Here is a 19,955-nt window from a genome sequence, read left to right as displayed (position 1 = left end):
TAAGAGGTGCTGTGGGTTGGGACTTTCCGAGTCCATGCAGGGAAATTATGTCAGTGTTCGTTCGCTGCCCACGTGTGAATGGCATCATGTGACAGGTGGTCTTTTGTGACTGGCCTCTTTCACTAAGCATAGGGAAGGCCTCTGGGATTGTGTTACTACGCCTTGCTGGTTCTGTGTGGGCCTGGCCATGCCTCCGTTCAGCCTGCTTCCAGTACTTTCTGAGCCCTGACCACCCACGGTTGTCGCACCCTGTGTTTGAAAATGGTGCGGACGCCAGTCCTGACGTTGTCACTTACTGCCCGTGAACAGCTTAACCTCTCCGAACTCCAGCTTCCTCGTCTCTGACACAGACTGATGATCCCCGTGCTTGCCGTGAGAGAGGAGGTGGTGTGTGCAGCGTTCATTCACTCGTGAAACCGAGGCCTGCGCGAGGCTGTCAGCCCTGGGGCATCTGTCCTCCTTAAGGAGAAGGGAACTGGTGTTCCTGCCTTACAGCCTTGGAGGGTGCAGGTGAGGAGATCCCTGTGGCCAACGTTATATGCAGGAGGAAGGCAGGGGAGCCCAGGAGAAAGGCATCAGCGTGACAGCGGTGGGAAGCCACAGAGACTGAAGCGCTGCACCCTCAAATGGGAGGCTGTGTGGGAGAAGGAAGATGCATAAGCCTGTTTTATGGGAGGGCTGCATTCTTTTGTTTTTTTTACATATATCCTCTCTGTTTTGGACTCTCATTTAGGTCACTGCAGAGCATCGAGTAGAGTTCTCTGTGCTGTGCACTAGGCTTTCATTAGTTGTCAATTTTATATATAGTGTCAACAGTGTATATATGTCAATCCCAACCTCCCAGTTCATCTTCCCCGCCCTCACCTTGGTATCCATATATGTCTTCTCTACGCCTGTCTCTATTTCTGCTTTGCAAATAAGGTCATCTGTACCATTTTTCTAGATTCCATGTATATGCATTAATATATGCTATTTGTTTTTCTCTTTCTGACGTACTTTACTCTGTATGATAGTCTCTAGTTCCATTCACATCTCTGCAAGTGGCACAGTTTCTTTTTATGGCTGAGTAATATTCCATTGTATATATGTATCACATCTCCTTTATCCACTCCTCTGTGGATGGACATTCGGGTTGCTTCCATGTCCTGGCTGTTGTAAATAGTGCTGTAGTGAACACTGGATACATTTATCTGTTTGAATTATAGTTTTCTCTTGCTACATGCCCAGGAGTGGGATTGCTGGGTCATATGATAGTTCTAGTTTTAGTTTTTTAGGGAACCTCCATACTGTTCTCCATAGTGGCTGTAATCAATTTACATTCCCACCAAGAGTGCAAGAGGGTTCCTTTTGCTCCATACCTGGAGGACTGCGTTCTTGAAAACCTCACGGAATTCAGATCTCTCATCATTCAGACCATGTTTTTTCCCGTAAAATAAATGTACAGAGAGTTCACGGGTGCTTGGTGCATAATTTTGCTTGAACGTGGCTTTTCACAGTGCCCTGCTTATCACCAGTGCTGCGCAGAGGGCTTGCTCACAAGCAGCCCGCTTGTATCTCAGGATGGGTGTTTGGCTTCCTCAACAGCTGCTGCTGGTGGTGGTCACCCTCATCATCTCAGCGTGTTTTCAGTCCAGCACCATCCAGACCAGAGACCAGCAAGCTCTTTTTGTAAATGACCAGTTGCAGGCTGTAGGGTCTTTGTTACAACTAATCAGCTCTGCCTTTTGAGCACAAAAGCAGCCATAGTTGATACATAAATGAATAGGCAGTAAAACCTTAGTTATGGACACTGCAATTTGAATTGCATATAATTTTCACATCGTAAAGTAGTATCCTTTCAATATTTGTTGAGCCATTTGAAAATGTGACAAGACCAGGCACTGGGACAGGTTTGGCCCACTGGCCAAAGTTTGCTGACCCCTGGCCTAGATGACTATAATATGTGAAAATTGTCTTCAACTGAGTGAATGTTAAAAAAATAAAAAGAGTAAATGTCAAAGTAGCCCTGTAGTCAACAAAATCACTCATAGACATTCCAGTGCTCATAACAGCATAGCTAAGTTCACAGATTCTATCAAATGATTGTGGGTATTTATGAGCCTGGGTGATACCAATGTAGCCAAGTTATTCTTGTGAATTTTAAAATGTAAATCTTATTGTTTTGAAATTTAGGCATCCAACCAGTTTCTTAATAGTTACATCACTCCATCTCATGATTCAAATTGCATCCTGTAACATTGTTCACGGTTGTGTACCATGCTGGGGTCTTGCAACCTCTGCCTGCCTCTGGACAGTCTGATGGCCTATGGTAAGGGGTTTGGAACTTGCTTCTGGCTGGAATGGCTGTTGCAGAAGCCAGGAGAAGGCACGATGGAGCACCAAGGGGTATGTCTGGTGCGTGGCGAATGTGGGATAAACTTTATTCCTTCACTTCCCTTTCTTTTCCTCCCCACCCAAAAGCTCTATATATTCGGTCAGCTCCAAAACATGCTGAGCCTCTTTGAAATTGTTACTTTGGTTCTTTCCACATCCAGTAAAGTCACTAACCTTTTTAAATGGAAACAAAAACAAAGGCTGTTAGAAAGCAGCTTCCCCTCCCAGGTCACCAGCTTTCCCTTGCCGGAGAATAAGCAGTGCTGTGCTGAGACTGCGGCTGGGGCCAGAAGAGAGGCCCCAGGTTTGAGGCAGGCGCCTCCAGCTGGGTGCAGACTCGGCTCTCCAGCCAGGAGGGGGGCGCCTGGCCTGCTGGCTGCTCTGAGGTCCACAGCTCCTGGGTGTATCTTGGTTTCAGAGATTCCAACGGTAGGAAAGCCAGGATCCTCTCCAGATGGGAGACCACCAGCCCCGAAGGTGACTGTGATGCTGTAGTTCTTGGCTCGCGAGTGTGCTTTTGCTGTGTGTGTTGGATGGAAGGCCCGTCTTGAGTAGACGTGTGTTTGTGTTGTTCAGGGGGCTGATGTGCATAACCACGTGTGCTTTCTGGCCTGGGGTCTGGCAGGATGTGAAGAGAGGCAGCCGCTACCCTTTGGCTGGTGAGATTTTGCATTGTTATATTGGCAGGGGGCTGGCATTCTTGCTGTATTTTTGGAATTCTTTGGTGTGTAGACAGGTGGTCTTGGAGCCAGGGGCATGGGTGTTCAGTCCTGACTTTGCCACTGCTTTGCCATTTAATCTCCAGTATCCCATTCTACTCTGTCTCTGGGGTCACTCATTCCTCACTCCTAAATGAATGATGATAGCCATTTCTGAGCACTCAATTCTCAGTTGAGATACGTGGGGAACCTGGGCCTTCACTCCCACCCAGCAGCAGTAAGATGGCCTGGTCCCGCCCCACTGGGTGGTCAGTAGAGGCCTCGTGGAGAGTCAGGACTCTTCCCACCACCCAGCAGTAACTAGGCCGTGCATTCCCTCCTGCTTCCTGCCCCCGCCCCAGTGTGCCAGTGGAGGCCATGTGAGGCACCGTGACAAGGCCCTCCTACCCCTCCCAGCCAGGAAAGTATCAGTGGAGACGTGCTTGGAAGCTAGAACCTCCTAACCTGCTCAGTGTAATAACGAGTCCCCTGCCCACTCAGCTAGCTGTCCGTGAAGGCCAAGTGGGGAACTTGAACTTCTGTCCCCACCTGACTGTAATGTGGTAGGATTTCCCTTCCTCTGCTGAAGCAGTGTCAGAGTAAGCCAGCTAAAATGGAATGTTTAAGTAATTTCTAGAGCCTCATAAGGGAATACCTAAAATGTCCAGGTTTCAATTAAAAACCACTTGTCACACCAAGATACATGGGGGTCTCAAACCTAATGAGAAGAGACAATCAACTGATGCCAAAGCTGAAATGACAGAGATGTGGCAGTTTTCTGACAAAGATATTGAAGCAGTCATCATGAAAATGCTTCAGTGAGCAGATACGAACGTGCTTAAATGAGAAAAAAGGAAGTCTCAGCAAAGAAACAAAAGGCATAAAGAAAAACCAAATGAAAATTTAGAATTGAAGAAGACAATAACTGAAAAAAAATCTCACTGGATGGGCTAAACAGCAAAATGGAGATGAATCAGTGAATTTGAAGATATAACCATAAAATTCCCCAATCTGATCAACAGAGAGAAAAATAGATGAGTGGAAGAAAAGAAGAACAGATTCTCAGGGACCTGTAGGACTAACAAAAGATCTAACATTTTGTGTCTTTGAAATCCCAGTAGAGAGGAAAGAGGATGGGAATGAAAAAGTTCTCAATGAACTTATTGCTGAAAACTTCTTGAGGTTAGGAAGGTCTCTAGATTCAAGGAGCTTAGTAAATTCCAAACAGGATAAACCCAAAGAAATCCATACCAAAATATGTCTATACTCAAATTTCTGAAAATAATGTTGAAAAGAAAGAAAGTAGGAAGAATCAGGGGGCTTCCCTGGTGGTCCAGTGGTTAAGTATCTGCCTTGCAATGCAAGGGACATTGGTTCAATCCCTGGTCCGGGAACACTCCACACGCCATGGGTCAATGAAGCCCAGGTACCACAACTACTGAGCCCATGTGCTGCCACTCCTGAAGCCCATGCACCTAGGGCCTGTGGTCCACAAGAGAAGTCACCGAAATGAGAAGCCCGTGCACCACAACAGAGTAGCCCCCGCTTGTTGCAACTAGAGAAAGCCTTCATGCAGCAACAAAGACCCACCACAGTCAAAAACAAATTAAGTAAATAAATAAATCTAAAAAAAAAAAAAAAAAAAAAAAAAGATAGTAGAAGGAATCAGTCTTCTAGGTTTCAAGACTTAGCGCTAAAATAATCGAGACCATGTGGTGTTGGCAAAGGACAAAATAGAGGACCCAGAAGTGTGCCCATCTGATTTTTGGTAAAGGTGCATAGGGGAAGTGGAAGAAACACTAACTGCCGTGATCTGGATGATGATTTGAAGAGGCCGGTAGAAGATGGAGAGCAGAGGGGAAGGTTTATCTGAGAGATAATACAAATGCAGAATTGAGAGCTGGTGAGAGATGGGGCCTGAGGCTCACTGGAGGGGGAATCACAGGAGCCCAGGCAGGCTTTGAGCTTTATTCATTGGAAGAATAGGGATACCAGGATTTCCCCTGGTGGTGGTCCGGTGGTTAAGAATCTGACTTGAAATGCTGGAAATGTGGGTTCCACCCCTGGTCAGGGAACTAAGATACCACATGCCGTGGAGCAGCTGAGCCTGTGCCTCTCAACTAGAGAATCTGTGCACTGCAACGAAAGATCCCACATGACTCTGAAGATCCTGTGTGCCACAACTAAGACCAGGTGCAGCCAAATACAAAATTAATATTAAAAAAAAAGAATAGTTATACCACCACCAAAGCAGGAAAGGGTGGCAGAAAGAGAGCTTGGTGTGGAAGTGATGACCAGGTCCAAGTCCTTTTATTATTCATCTTGGGTGGGCCACCACCAGCAGGAGGAAACTAGAAATTCAGGAAAGCATCTGAATGAGAGAGTAGGTCTCATGTTGGGTTTTCGAGACCTCATCATGAGATAATTATCAAAGAGGTCAGAGTGTAAGAGTCCTTACCCAGTGTACACAGCTCATTAGTCGGGGGTGGGTTATGATTGATATTTTTCTATGCTTGTTTGGGTCACAAGGAAAGTCAGTGAGGCAGACAGAGGAGACAGGCAGGGAATAGACTTGCATGGCCTCTGATGATGGGGTTCAAGAAAAAGGGTACAGTAACAGTTTTATTCTTCCTAAACCCAGTTGCCTTTTATCGTCCCCCTTGACCTCTGGGTGACCTTTGACTTCAATGACTTGCCTCTCTTGGTTTCCTTGAAAACATTTCCTAATTCGCAAGATGGCCGTCTGGTTTGCATTATCATCATCTTTTAATCACAGCACCCGATTTCAGCTTTACCTAATACCAGCCTATCACAGAATTGTGTCAAGGAAATAGGACTAATTTGCTGGGTTTCTGTTTCCCTCCGTAAGGATATATGGAGCCTTTCAGCCTACATTGCACAGCAGTGATTGCTACAAATCATTGACTAGATTTCTATCGCTTAAAAAAATAATGACATAACTCAAATGTGCCGAGCAGGAAAAGGCAAATCCTTTCCTCTGATGTTCAGAAGCACCAAGGGCAAAGTGTGTGGCTGGCTGATTTACGGCGGTCGAGGCACATGGAGCCAGGATGTGTTCTGGACGGGCATGTGTGTGGGGGCACTGAGATGACATTTTGGATTCAAGGCCAAAGCAGTAGTGGAGTGAACACGCAGAGCACAACCTCACGCATACCAGCTCCCCTGGCCAGACCCAGGCTGCAACCTGTGTTGCGTACCTGGTGAATGTGAACACAAACAGCTCTCCAGGAAATGTGTATCTGACGCAGTGTGTCAGGGGACCTGAGAGGCAACTTAGTGGAGTGCCGAGACAAGCCAGGTGGCCTTGGGTTTCATCACGCTTCTGCTCCTTACTAGGGGCATATTGCTTCTGGTGACCTTGGGCACAGTGCTTCACTGCTCGCAGCCTCAGTTTCCTCCTCTGTAAAATGGGCATATCGATAGCACCTGCCTCATAAAATAATGTTTGAAAAGTGTTCAGTGCAAGCTGTCACGTATTACACACTCATTAAAAATCAAAAATCTCTAGTCTGAGCTCTGTGTCTAATTAGCTGTGATACTTTGTAACAGTTATCTGGTTTCATTGAGCATCAGTTTATTCATCTGTGAATCATGACTAAAAAAATAATGGATTTGGAGAGTTGGGTTAGAATCTCCCAGTTTTTGTGTGCTTTGAGATTTTGTGAGGAGATGTCAATCAGAAAGTCACAAAGGAAATGACTGATAGATTTAAAGATTGTGACGACACTGTTAATCATTTGTACCTCGAAACAAAAATAAAAAGTAAATAAAAAATTTAAAAAATAAATAAAACCATGCTTCCTCACAGCATTCAACTGTCATAAATCCCCTCCCCCAAGGTTTTGACTCTTAATACTGGAGAGAAGTCTGCACTGGGTTAAGAAATCACATAAATAAATATTGTGACAAAAAGTAAATAAAATAGGTAACTAACAAGTTGCCAAAGGCCTTATTGACTATGCCAAAGCTTTTGACTGTGTGGATCACAACAAACTGTGGAAAATTCTTAAAGAGATGGGAATACCAGACCACCTGACCTGCCTCCTGAGATATCTGTATGCAGGTCAAGAAGCAACAGTTAGAACCGGACATGGAACAACAGACTGGTTCCAAACTGGGAAAGGAGTACGTCAAGGCTATATATTGTCACCCTGCTTATTTAACTTATATGCAGAGTACATCATGAGAAACACTGGACTGGAGGAAGCACAAGCTGGGGTCAAGATTGCCGGGAGAAATATCAATAACATCAGATATGCAGATGACATCACCCTTATGGCAGAAAGTGAAGACCTAAAGAGCCTCTTGATGAAAGTGAAAGAGGAGAGTGAAACTGTTGGCTTAAAGCTCAACATTCAGAAAATGAAGATCATGGCATCTGGTCCCATCACTTCATGGGAAATAGATGGGAAAACAGTGGAAACAGTAAGAGAGTTTATTTTCTTAGGCTCCAAAATCACTACAGATGGTGACTGCAGCCATAAAATTAAAACACGCTTGCTCCTTGAAAGAAAAGCTATGACCAAGCTAGACAGCATATTAAAAAGCAGAGACATCACTTTGCCAACAAAAGTCCACCTTGTCAAAGCTATGATTTTTTCAGTAGTTATGTATGGATGTGAGAGTTGGACGATAAAGAAAGCTGACTGCTGAAAAATTGATGCTTTTGAACTGTGGTGTTGGAGAAGACTCTTGAGAGTCCCTTGGACTGCAAGGAGGTCCAGCCAGTCCATCCTAAAGGAAATCGGTCCTGAATATTCTTTGGAAGGACTCATGCTGAAGCTGAAACTCCAATACTTTGGCCATCTGATGCGAAGAACTGACTCACTGGAAAAGACGCTGATGCTGGGAAAGATTGAGGGCAGGAGGAGAAGGGGACGACAGAGGATGAGATGGTTAGGTGGCATCACTGACTCGATGGACCTGAGTTTGATTAAGCTCCGGGAGTTGATGATGGACAGGGAAGCCTGACGTGCTGCCGTCCTTGGAGTCGCAAAGAGTTGGACGTGACTGAGCGATTGAACTGAACTAACAAGGATCTACTGTATGGCAGGAAAAAAAAAAAAGAAAACTTATTTCCATAAAATTTAAAGGCAAAATTAAAAGACAAAAATCAAACTGAAAGAACTTGAGAAAATAAGAGTCAATGTCCTTAATATAGAAAGTGCTTCTTAAAGCTCAACTGAAAACATTATGAACTCAACAGAAAAACTGGCAAAATGCACAGGATAGTGCACATGGGTAATAAAAATGAAAATCTGTTCCAACTTTACTAATAATCAAAGGAAATACAGTTAAAATGACTTTTTTTTTCACCTATTGTGACTAACACATTGATGCCCATCCTGTACCAGGAAAAGTCATTTACCCAAAAGTTTCCTCCTGGGAATGTGGACAGACCACCTTCCTACAGGCTCTGCAGTTAGGTGTGGCCATATGACTAATGGAATAGGAGAGTGGCGGTGACTTAAATTACCTCTGTGAAGCTGTCAGCTCAGTCTCGCATGCTTTCCCTTTTCCCTTGTTTGTTCACTGAATGGAAAGTGGAAAAAAAAAAGAAAACCAGTAGAGGATTCTGAGGCCCTAGACAATGGTGACGTCCTTAGGTGAAAGGAGACTGGCTCCTTGGATGCCTGCATGCCTGTGTGGAGCAGAATGCCCCTGCCAACCCACATCAGATAATGAATTGAGCAAAAACTTTTTGTCAAACCTTTTTTCAAAACCTTTGAAACTCTGGGATGGCTTGTTGTAGCTACTTGCTTATCCTAACTAACTATGTATCAAATTGGAAACTATTATAATGCTAACATTATTGGCACGGAGAAGGCAATGGCACCCCACTCCAGTACTCTTGCCTGGAAAATCCCATGGGCGGAGGAGCCTGGTGGGCTGCAGTCCATGGGGTCGCTAAGAGTCGGACACGACTGAGCGACTTCACTTTCACTTTTCACTTTCATGCATTGGAGAGGGCATCTACTGTAAGGTAGAATCTAAAGTAAGAATCTACTGTAAGGAACTAAACAGAGAAACAGGTAAAGAATTTCCTATAAGGATATTTGTCACAGATTCCAACAATAAAAGAATTCCTTAGACAATGTTATCTGGCTTCCATGGGATGAACTATTAAACAGTGATTAAAATATTTTAATATTCTATACTAAAATACAGAATATATACTTATATATGTTGTCTGTATATCACTTATTAATATATACTTATGCATAATCTTTATATTACTTATTAATATTTACTTATGTATGTTCACTCAAACTCACGTCCATCGAGTCAGTGATGCCATCCAGCCATCTCATCCTCTGTCGTGAGTCTGAGTGAACTCCGGGAGTTGGTGATGGACAGGGAGGCCTGGCGTGCTGCAATTCATGGGGTCGCAATGAGCTGGACACAACTGAGCGACTGAACTGAACTGAACTATGTATGTTATCTATATGTTCTATATATAATCACTTAAATAGTTTTGCATTTATTTTTCACTTTAAATCATAAGCATTTTATTAGTAACATTCATAAATATTTTAATCACTGCGTAATAGTTAACCCCATGGAAGCCAGATAACATATGTAAGGAATTCCTTTATTGTTGGAATCTGTGATGAATATCTTTGTAGGAAATTCTTTACCCGTTTCTCTGCTTAGGTCCTTATACTAGATTCCTAAAGCCAGAATCACTAAGCCAAAAGGTATAACTATTTAAGATCCTTCTTACTTATGGGTTGTTTTCAAAGAGTGTATCCACCAGCCCTGGGGACTCAGACGGTAAAGAATCTGCCTGCAATACGGGACACCTGGATTCGATCCCTGGGTCAGAAAAATCCCCTGGAGAAGGCAATGGCTACCCACTCCAGTGTTCTTGTTTGAAGAATTCCATGGACAGAGGAGCCTGACAGGCTACAGTCTATGGGGTCACAAAGAGTCGTACGTGACTGAGTGACTAACACTTCCACTTCATATAAAATTATTAAGCATAGAAACAAACGCCAGAAGGAAAAACACCAAAAACATTGAGTGGCTAACTGGGATTGCGAGGTTATTATGAGTAATTATCACTTTCCTCTTTATGTTTCCCTGTCGTTTTCAATTTTTCTTCAGTAAACATGTACAATTTTATAAACATCTTTTTTCAACAGCCGTTAAGTCTCACCTAGACCCACCTTATGGGTAAAAATGACACTTGTTGTCTGTGAGTTTGTTCTGTTAGTACACTTGGCACACCCGCCTTACCTGGTGTGTGTGTGTGTGTGTGTGTGTGTGCATACACAGATGTACACAGGTGATTGCCAGAGGGCCAAGGGCCATTTGTGGATGTCAGGACCTGGACCTTATAGCAAAAGGAGAGAAAGTGGGCCAGAAGGGTAGCTCAGCCTGAGCAAGAGCTGCCCTTAGTCCCATGGCCACCTGCGTTCGATCAAAAGTGGCTGGAAAATATATTGCTTTTTGCAATGAGATGGCTCATCATCTTGGAGAAGGCTTGGGTAGCACGTCAGAAAATCTGTGGTTCTTGTGCAGAGCTCAGGCTGTGGAAGTCTGACCTTGTTTCCTTCGATGTCTACAACCCAGGGATTATAAATCATTCTTGGCAGAGGATGCTGGGGAGGGGTTGAATTCTGAGCAGGGAGGAAAAATGGAGTCTGTCTGTAGGTATCTTTGATTCCTAGTGAGAGTGGCCTGCATCCCTTCACAGTTCACTACGATGTGTGTCTGAAGAGAGCAGAGAATGTCATTGATGGTGTTAATTTCAGAAACAGTTATAGTTATTACAAAGCAGTAGAGTCTCTATTCAGACTGTAGGCTGGGCATCAGTACGTTTGGAATGTATTACAATCATGCCTGAAGAGAAGGCCCTCCAAGTGAGATTGAATGTAAGTTCTTCCTGTCGTCACAGAACACCTACTGGGCCCCGAAGTGCTGTTCTAGGAACCAAGAATATAAAAAATAATTCCTTGAGAAAAGTCTTTACTCTTCTGTAGTGTCCTGTTATGGGGAGGAAAGGAAAGCACCAATCATAATGATACACTGTGACAATTGCTGGGTTGGAGCTCTGAATGTGATACCTACACAGAAGTAGAGAAATTCAACCAGGTTTATCAAGTGCTGTAAATCAAATGACTAAGTAAGTAATATTTGGACAAGAGAAAGCACTCTTACTCCAATACATTTCTCCCTTTTATCTGTAGTGTCATGTCATCTGAAATTGAAAAAGCAACTCTGTACAGAAGCAGGAACAAATGGCTCATTTATTGAAAATATCTTGCCTGCCTGATATTTCTACCCTAGACTGTTTTCCTGGGTTACCTGGGAAACATTTTTTAGGAGTGAAAACAAATATACACCACATTAATGTCAATGACCGTGAAAATGATGTAGTTTGCCTTGAAATCCTTGACTAATCCATGCTGATTACCTAGTTTCTCCAGGGAAGAAAGGAGAACTAAGGTGATTTCTTTAATGAGTTAGCAAAAACCTGCTGTCATGTGTTTGCTTAAAAGTATCCAGGGAGTTTTAAGATCTTCTCAACATTTTTTCTAAATTCCAATTCTCTGGCTTTTCAGGATGCTCTGGGCAAGCCAGACGATTTGCAGAATGGAGGTTCAGTGGGAAGACATGAGTTCTGTGGCTGAGTTTCAATATGATGTGGAAGAAGGATGGGCTTTGCAAGGGGTAGGAGAAAAGACCAAAGACAGAGAGCAGAGGGAATGTCTGGGGCCCATCTCTCTGGCTGGCCTCAGCCCAGTAGGGTGATACTGGAAATGTGACCAGGTCTGGGGCCCTAAGGTCTATTTTCCTCAATACCCTGGGCTTCCATGGTGGCTCAGATGGTAAAGAATCCACCTGCAATGTGGGAGACCTGGGTTCCATCCCTGGGTTGGGAAGATCCCCTGGAGGAGAGCATGGCAACCCAGTCCAGTATTCTTGCCTGGAGAATCCCCATGGACAGAGGAGCCTGGCAGGCTACACTGCATGAGGTCACAAAGAGTCAGACACAACTGAGAGACTAAGCACAGCAGAGCACAGCACTGCAGCCTGGGGCAGGATTTCCTGAAAGGGCTGTGGCGAATGATGATGGCCAGCAGAGGGCTTGGGAGGGTTGGACCCGCTGTGGAGGCAGCATGCATCTGCAGTGGCCTGGTGCCTTCATTCTGTCTCAAGGGCAGTCTGTAGCAATTCATTGAGCACCTAGCAATTCAGTAAAAGTCTGTTGGAGACACACACCATTCATCCTTCATTCATTCATCAAGCTTTTATTGCATAGCCACTGTGTACCAGGCAAAGATGAGCAAAGATGTAAAGATGAATAAACTTATCCCTGGCCTTGCGAAGCTCCCCGGCCAGTGAGGGAGAAGCATAAACAGAGCATAGAGCAAGCATGCCTAACATCTCTGTTAAAAGAGATGATAATCCATTCTCTTGTAAGCTTCTAGCTTACAAGCTTCTAGCTTCTGTCCTGTACCTCCCATTGTTGGCTGGCAAATTTGCCCACCTGGTTGTTAATGGTGACTCTTCAAAGGATATTTCTCTCTTGAAAGAATAATGTAAGTGCTAACAATAAAAGTCCACTGTGATATTTACTTTTTTGGACTGTTGGCATTCCTTTTGCCTGTACCAGCCATTGGTCACTGTCTTGGGTAATGTGTCACTGTGAAAGAAATATTTATTTATGTATTTGTGTATTGGGGTTTCCCTTGTGGCTTAGCTGGTAAAGAATCTGCCTGCAATGCAGGAGACTTGGGTTCGATCCCTGGATTGGGAAGATCCCGTGGAGAAGGGAAAGGCTGCCCACTCCAGTATTCTGGCCTAGAGAATTCCATGGGCTGTATAGTCCATGGGGTTGCAAAGAGTCCGACACAAGTGAGCGACTTTCACTTTCACTTTTGTGTGTTTATTTGGCTGCCTTGATAAAAGTTTAAGCTCCTCAAGGGCAGGGATCCCCCACCCCTTGTCATATGTACTCTCTCACATGAAGCTTCCTAACCCAAGAGGTATTGAAAGCTCTTTAGCTGGTAACCTATACGCCCCCATACAAATACTCAAGGATGATCTCAGGATGACTGGTCCCAGCCCTACAGAAGACATGGGACCACTCTGCTGTGTTGGGACTTGAGGAATCCAACGTACCTATTGAGACTTAGAATGTTCCTTTAACTCTAGATGACACCAGGGAGAAGACAGCAGCAGATGCAACCTCTGTCTTGCTCCTTTAAGCTGGCACTGTTTGTATGTGGATAGCAAGCAGCATCAAATGATGGTTAAGTGCATAAACTCTGGGCTCAGGCTGCCTGGGTTGTATTGTGACTCTCCCACCTGCTAGCTGGGTGACTTTGGGAGAGTTATTTGACTTCATGGCACCTCCATTTCTCCATAATACCTCTTTCATGGGGTTGTTATAAGAATGAATGAATATGAAATTCTCAGAATACCATATGACACATGGCACCCACTCAATAGGTGTTTGTTAGAGTTCCCAGCTATATTATTATTATCTGAAATAATAGGTTATTACATTGCTCATCTTGGCTCACTTTGCTCTAAGTGATGTTCATGGCACAGTCAAGTCATGTCTTGAAATGTTTCATCTCCTAGCAAAATAGGTGAGATACACCCAGTCCCCTTGGGGTGGCATCTATCCTTCCCTTCATTCATTTATTGAGTGTCCAGCTATGATTCTCTGCCACGTGGGAGGCAGTGATTTTAATAAAGTGAAAAGAGGAGAAGCCCTGTGGTTGGTGGTCTGTCTTCAAGTTCAAGCCCTATCCTCTACCCATCGCGTAGTCTCAGTTTTGCTGTGAGAATTAGATCACATGCTTATGTTGTGTATCTGATGCGTAGTAAAAGTTGATTCCTGGCATTGAGTTTTCTTCCACTTTTCTGATAATTTAAGACAGAGGTGGGTTGGATGCCCTGATGTTGGGAGCTGACACCTGGTACTCTGGTCCATGGACAACTGGGCCTCAGGTAGGGGCGCAGTACACAGCGGGCCAGACTTCTAAGAGAGGACAGTTCTGTTAGAAGACACAGGCAGGACAGGAGAAGGTGATGTTGGCGTTTTTGATGAAGACAGGACAGGGCAGGATGGAGGCTGCAGCATATCAGGACCCTCGGGGGCAACTTTCACAGAGGAATAGGTAGGTTCTGAGACTCGTCCTCACTCATGATCCTCCTGGGTGCTGACTTGGGGTCTAAATGGCCCCTCTCTCTGAAACCTCTGATTCTCATTCTTGCACTGGTGAGTCACTTCCTCTCCTCAGGGACTAGGGCCTTTGTTTGTCTGGGTGGTGGCTTTCCCTTGTGGGAATTCCCTTATAGGGGGATGGGAGGGGGACTGGCTTGTCTGTGGTTGGGATGTGGCTACAAGGTGGTCTCACTGAACCCAAACCTGAGAGGCTGAGCAGATGCTTCTTTCTGGGATACGCTGAAATCAGAGACGGGGATCTTCCAGGGGTTCTGCAGGCCAGGAGGAGAAGGGGCAGGAAGGATGCTCAGAGGTGGACTGTCAGAAAGGGCAGCACAGCTGTGCCAGTGCCTAGGGCACGGTGACCCGTCCTGAGTCACATCTCTCCTGGCCTTCTTTCCATCCTCTCGTCCCCAGCCTTCGCACCTGCTGCCACATCCTTCCCACCCTCGAGGTGTTGGGGCCTGTGACTTTGGCCTGAGCCATGTCACGTGCCTGGTCCAGCCTTCGTGCAAGCTCTCTGTGGAAAGGAGAGCCAGTGGGGCTTCCAGCGCCCAGGGAGCATATGTTCCAACAGAAACTAGATTGTTTGATTATTTTTCGTTCACTGTCAAGAAAGGTTATAAATCAACAGGAGCAAACCCCCAAAGGCGACTCACTCCACAGATAGCGTGTTTACTCAGTCCTGGAGCTGTGGCCAAGTGGGTTTTTGGGAAACTTCACTTTCATCAGGTCCCTCCCCACTCCAGAACCTACAAGGGCTCTTTCTCATCCATCTCATCAGAATTCTCCTGGCATTTCCCAGGGCTTGGGTAACATGTCTTGGCTCCATCTTCATGATTTTATTCCCCCCATCACAGTGAGAATCCCGCAGTACCTTCTGATCCACCAGAGCCAGGGCTTCTAAACTTTTCTGACCAGGAGCCTCAGTGAGACATACTCACTTAGCCTCACTGTGTGTGATAAACACTGCTATTTTCTCTTTCATTTAAAAAGGTGCAGGTCGTGACTCACGCAGTTGATTTCATGACAGACTAATGGGTCATGACCCACAGTTTGAAAAGCAGAACTGATTTCACACATACTAACCATGGTAGCATGTCCAAGCTTGTACTGTTCGCCGCAGGACAGGCCACAGGCCAGTCAATGGAGAGTTTTGGGGGCAAGGAATAGTGACTTTATTTGGAAAGCCGTGGGGATGGTGGACTATTATCCCAAAGAAGCATCTTGCCCAGGTTTGGATGCTAGTTTCTTTTATAGAACAAAGAAGGGGAGGTGAAGAGTAAAGCAAAAAGGGTTATCACTGTTGTTTACTCACTGAGTTGTGTCCGATTCTTTTGTGACCCCACAGACAATAACCTGCCAGGCTTCTCTGTCCATGGGATTTCTCAAGCAAAGACGTTGGAGTGGGTTGCCGTTTCCTTCTCCAGGGGATCTTCCTGACACAGGGATCAAACCCGCATAACCTGCATTGCAGGCGGATTCTTTACCACCGACCCACTAGGGAAGCCTTCCAAAAGGGTGACAAGTTGTTGGAATGATTTCCTGGTTCCAGCCAGACTCCAGAGGGCATGTGTTAGTTTCTTCCTTCCTGTAGCTATTCACAGGTGGGCCTGTTCAGGAGGTTTCCTGTGAGCTAAACAAAGGTATTTTAGCTTAATGCTCAGGTGTGGGAGGCAAGGTTCCCTGAGATGGACCATTATGTACACTTTAAACTATAGGCAACATCCCTTGAGTGGTTAACTTGTAGCAAAAGCAATATAGTGCAAAAGTTAAGAGAGAAAGATCCAACATGGAGTCAGATTTGTTATTCCCTATTATAGTCATGGAAACCCAAGTGGATGCCAGGACACGCTCACCAACCATCTCAGGAGATAAAAGTGACCAGTCACATCTGACAAAAAGTTGGTCAAAAAACATTCAAGAGTAGTGGCCGCCACAAATTTTTTTTGATTGCACCCCATCCATAAAAAATGTTTCAGCATATAGCACTAGTCTATGTTTGGTTATTTTTTTAACCTACCAGTGTATGATGTGACCACACAAAACATGCACTCAAAATGGAAATTTTAAAAGGGTGGCATAAAGATGAAAGGAACTGTATTTTAAAATGACATGCTAATCGTGTTGGCTTCCTTCTGTTATCAGCAAATATCCAAAGGCAAAATACACAGAAAGAACGAGGCTCGTGGTTATCAGCAGCAGTTGTAAATCTATTTTCAAACTGTTTTGATGATTTAAGATGTTTTTCTGGTTGACTTCGTGTCAGATTTGGAAACCACTGCTTTGTATCACGCCCTCTTTCCTCACTGTTGCCCTTCCTTTCCTGACAAAACCCGAAAAGCTCCATTAACATCTCCTTTGCTACTTCCATCCACCAGAAATCTGGGGGGAGTCACTTTTGACACCTCCTTCCCTTGCCCACCTCAGCCAGCCATTTACCACCTTCTGGGGACTTTATTACTCAGCAGAGGATCGGCTCTCCCTGTGTTCTCCTTCAATTGCTACGTTCCTGCTGTGCTGCCTCCTCCTTCCTCCCGGATCTTTACACACCTTTCATGTGTGATTCCCTCTCCCGGGAGTGCCCCCTCCCTTTTCACCTGACTGACTCCTACTCACCCCTCAAAACCCAGCATAAAGGCCTTCTTCAGAGGGACCATCTCTGACCACTGTCCAGTATACTTTCTGAGGCACCTGCACTTTCTTCCATGGCTCTTATCACAGTTTTATTTTTATACTTATTTATGCTTCACTTTCTTACAGGTGTGCAGCCCTCTAGCATCTAGATTATATCGAGTTGGCCAGAAAGTTCATTCAGGTTTTTTTCTGTTACATCTTATGGAAGAACTCGAATAAAATTTTTGGCCAACCCAGTAATTTCCTTCAGGGCAGGGACCAAGCCTGATGTGTGTGTGTGAGAGAGAGAAAGAGAGTGAGTGTTTAGCATCCACATCATGGACTCTCAATAAATATTTAATACTCAAAACAACCGTATTACAGATAGTACCCCCATTTTCGGAGAAGGCAATGGCACCCCACTCCAGTACTCTTGCCTGGAAAATCCCATGGACGGAGGAGCCTGGTAGGCTGCAGTCCATGAGGTCCTTAAGCTTCGGACACGACTGAGCAACTTCACTTTCACTTTTCACTTTTCTGCATTGGAGGAGAAATGGCAACCCACTCCAGTGTTCTTGCCTGGAGAATCCCAGGGATGGGGGAGCCTGGTGGGCTGCCGTCTCTGGGGTCGCACAGAGTCGGACACTACTGAAGCGACTTAGCAGCAGCAGCAGCACCCCCATTTTACAGATGAGGAAGTTGAAAGTCTGAAAGGTTAATTGCCTGAGGTCACCTGGTTAATAAGTGGGAACGTTGGCCCTCGATCCAGGTCTTTCAGGCTGTAGTGTACACTCTTGCCAACCCCTCTGGATTGTTCTTTTGTAACCCGCACAGGCTCTAAGGACTGATTTTCAGTTCTACCTTCTTTGTTGATACTAGCTCCCCAGTGATTCTCCTCCTGAACTAGCTCCATTTATGCTCAGGGTATCTGCATCACACTCTTTACCCTAAGTTATTCTGGATGACTCTGACCTTTTCCCACACATTTTCACGTCTCTAAAACTTATCCACGTTTTAAGTTGGAAAGTAAGACTCTGCATTGCCTCATCTTCTCCTGAATTCCATAGCACCTTGGAAAGAACCTGAGTGCCCCAAATACTAAGTAAATAATTACTGATTAGTTGATCATTATCAAGAGCTTGGCAGAGATTTCATCTGACTCCCAAGTTAAATCCCGTCTTTGTGCGTATCCGCTTCCCAGCCAAGAGTAAGAGGACCATGCCTCGGATTCAGAGGAGTTTTAACTGTTCCAATTCCCACTTGTTGGCCTTCTTCCTGGTGGATCTCAGTGTAACTTTTGGCTGAGGCCCAGGAATTTAAGGGTCCTCAATACCATGAGTAATTTCATGAGTTGCTGATGGCTAATTAGGGGTGATTACAGTCAAGAGATTTGACTGTCTTAATAACCCCCAGAAATGGCTGGTGGTGACTTTAAACATCTTGATTATTTTCCCCTGCAAACGGAATTTTCTGATTCTTCAGTCTTTTCATAAGTCCTTGTAATTTATCCCCCACCTCGCCCTTCTAGTGAAAAGGAAGTGTGAAGTCCTGAGGAGAATTTGGAAACCAATGATTTTGGAAAACTCTGGCTTTATTAATGAGGACTCCCGGGCACACCTTGAAACCCTGCTTCATTTCTTTGTCTTTCCCTGGGAGGAGGTGTGTGAGGAGAGGAGTCTGGACCACGATTTTTCTCCCCAAGTTCCATTACATTCCAACCCAGCCTCCCATCCCAGGCTGTCTGATGCTATTTATAATGTGCCTTTGAAACCATTGCCTCATTTGACGATGTTAAGGAATTGTGTTTAGTGCAATTTTCTGAATGGAGTAGTGTTTGTAGGTGAGGGGTTTTACCTTCCTGTTGTTACTGTGACAACAGACTTGATGTTACTTGACCTCTTCCTGCATCGGTATCTTCAGAGATACTTTTATTTTTTTCAGGTTTTTTTTTTTTTTTTTCCATGATGTACAGGATCTGAGTCCCTGACCAGAGATTGAAAACAGGCCCTGTGCAATGAAAGCGCTGAGTTCTAACCACTGGAGTGCCGGGGAATTCCCCACAGCTACTTTTAATTGAGCATCCTCTGTTCTAGGCACTGGGCTAAGCATATAACAGTGTCCACTCGTTTATTCACAACCTGCCTCGGTTCTTTAGGATGTATTTTTTGAACAGGTTTTATTTTTTTTTCCTGTTTTGTTGTTTTTGTCCGTAGCACATGGTGTGTAGGATCTTAGTTCCCCCACCAGAGAGTGAACTCGCTCCCTCTCTGTGTGGAAGCACGGAGTCCTAACCACTGGACCACCAGGGAAGTCCTGAACAGTTTTATTGAGATGTAATTCACATGCCATATACTTTGCCGATTTAACGTGTAGAATTAAACTTTTTTTTTTAGTGTGTTCACAAAATTGTACAGCCATCATCACGATCTAACTTTAGCACATTTTTGTCACCTCAGGCGGAATCCTCACACCCTCCAAGTAGCCCCTCTCCACCCTCCTCACCTTGGTAATCACGAATGTATTTTTTTTTGTCTCTATAGATTTCCCTGTTCTGAACACTTCCTGTAAATGGAATCATACAATATGTGAAAATGAAAGTGAAAGTGAAGTCGCTCAGTCTTGTCTGGCTCTTTTCGACCCCGTGGATGGTAGCCGACCAGGATCCTCCGTCCATGGGATTTTCCAGGCAAGAGTACTGGAGTGGGTTGCTGTTTCCTTCTCCAGGGGATCAAACCTGGCTCTCCCGCATTGTAGGCAGACACTTTACTGTCTGAGCCACCAGGGAAGTCCACTAGGATCACTCTAGTGGCTCAGACGGTAAAGCATCTGTCTGCTGTGCAGAAGACCCAGGTTCGATCCCTGGGTTGGGAAGATCCCCTGGAGAAGGAAATGGCAGCCGACTCCAGTATTCTTGCCTGGAAAATCCCATGGATCTCGGAGCCTGGTAGGCTACTGTCCATGGGGTCGCAAAGAGTCGGACACATCTGAGCGACTTCACTTTCTATATAATACGTAGCCTTTTGTATTTCACTTGTGTGATGTTGTCAAGGTTTGTCAGTATC

General features: G+C 44.9%; 1 protein-coding gene across 1 annotated transcript in view; it reads left to right on the top strand.

Moving 5' to 3' along the window:
* THSD4 (thrombospondin, type I, domain containing 4) overlaps positions 1-19,955 on the top strand; it is a 673,841-nt gene that overhangs the window by 11,469 nt on the left and 642,417 nt on the right. The gene's annotated exons all lie outside the window — the stretch shown is intronic.

The sequence above is a fragment of the Bison bison genome, unplaced genomic scaffold (assembly GCF_000754665.1).
Source record: "Bison bison bison isolate TAMUID 2011002044 unplaced genomic scaffold, Bison_UMD1.0 scf7180017864034, whole genome shotgun sequence".
NCBI lineage: Eukaryota > Metazoa > Chordata > Mammalia > Artiodactyla > Bovidae > Bison > Bison bison.
The sequence above is the reverse complement of the archived record's forward strand: the minus strand, read 5'-3'. Positions and strand labels throughout refer to the sequence as shown.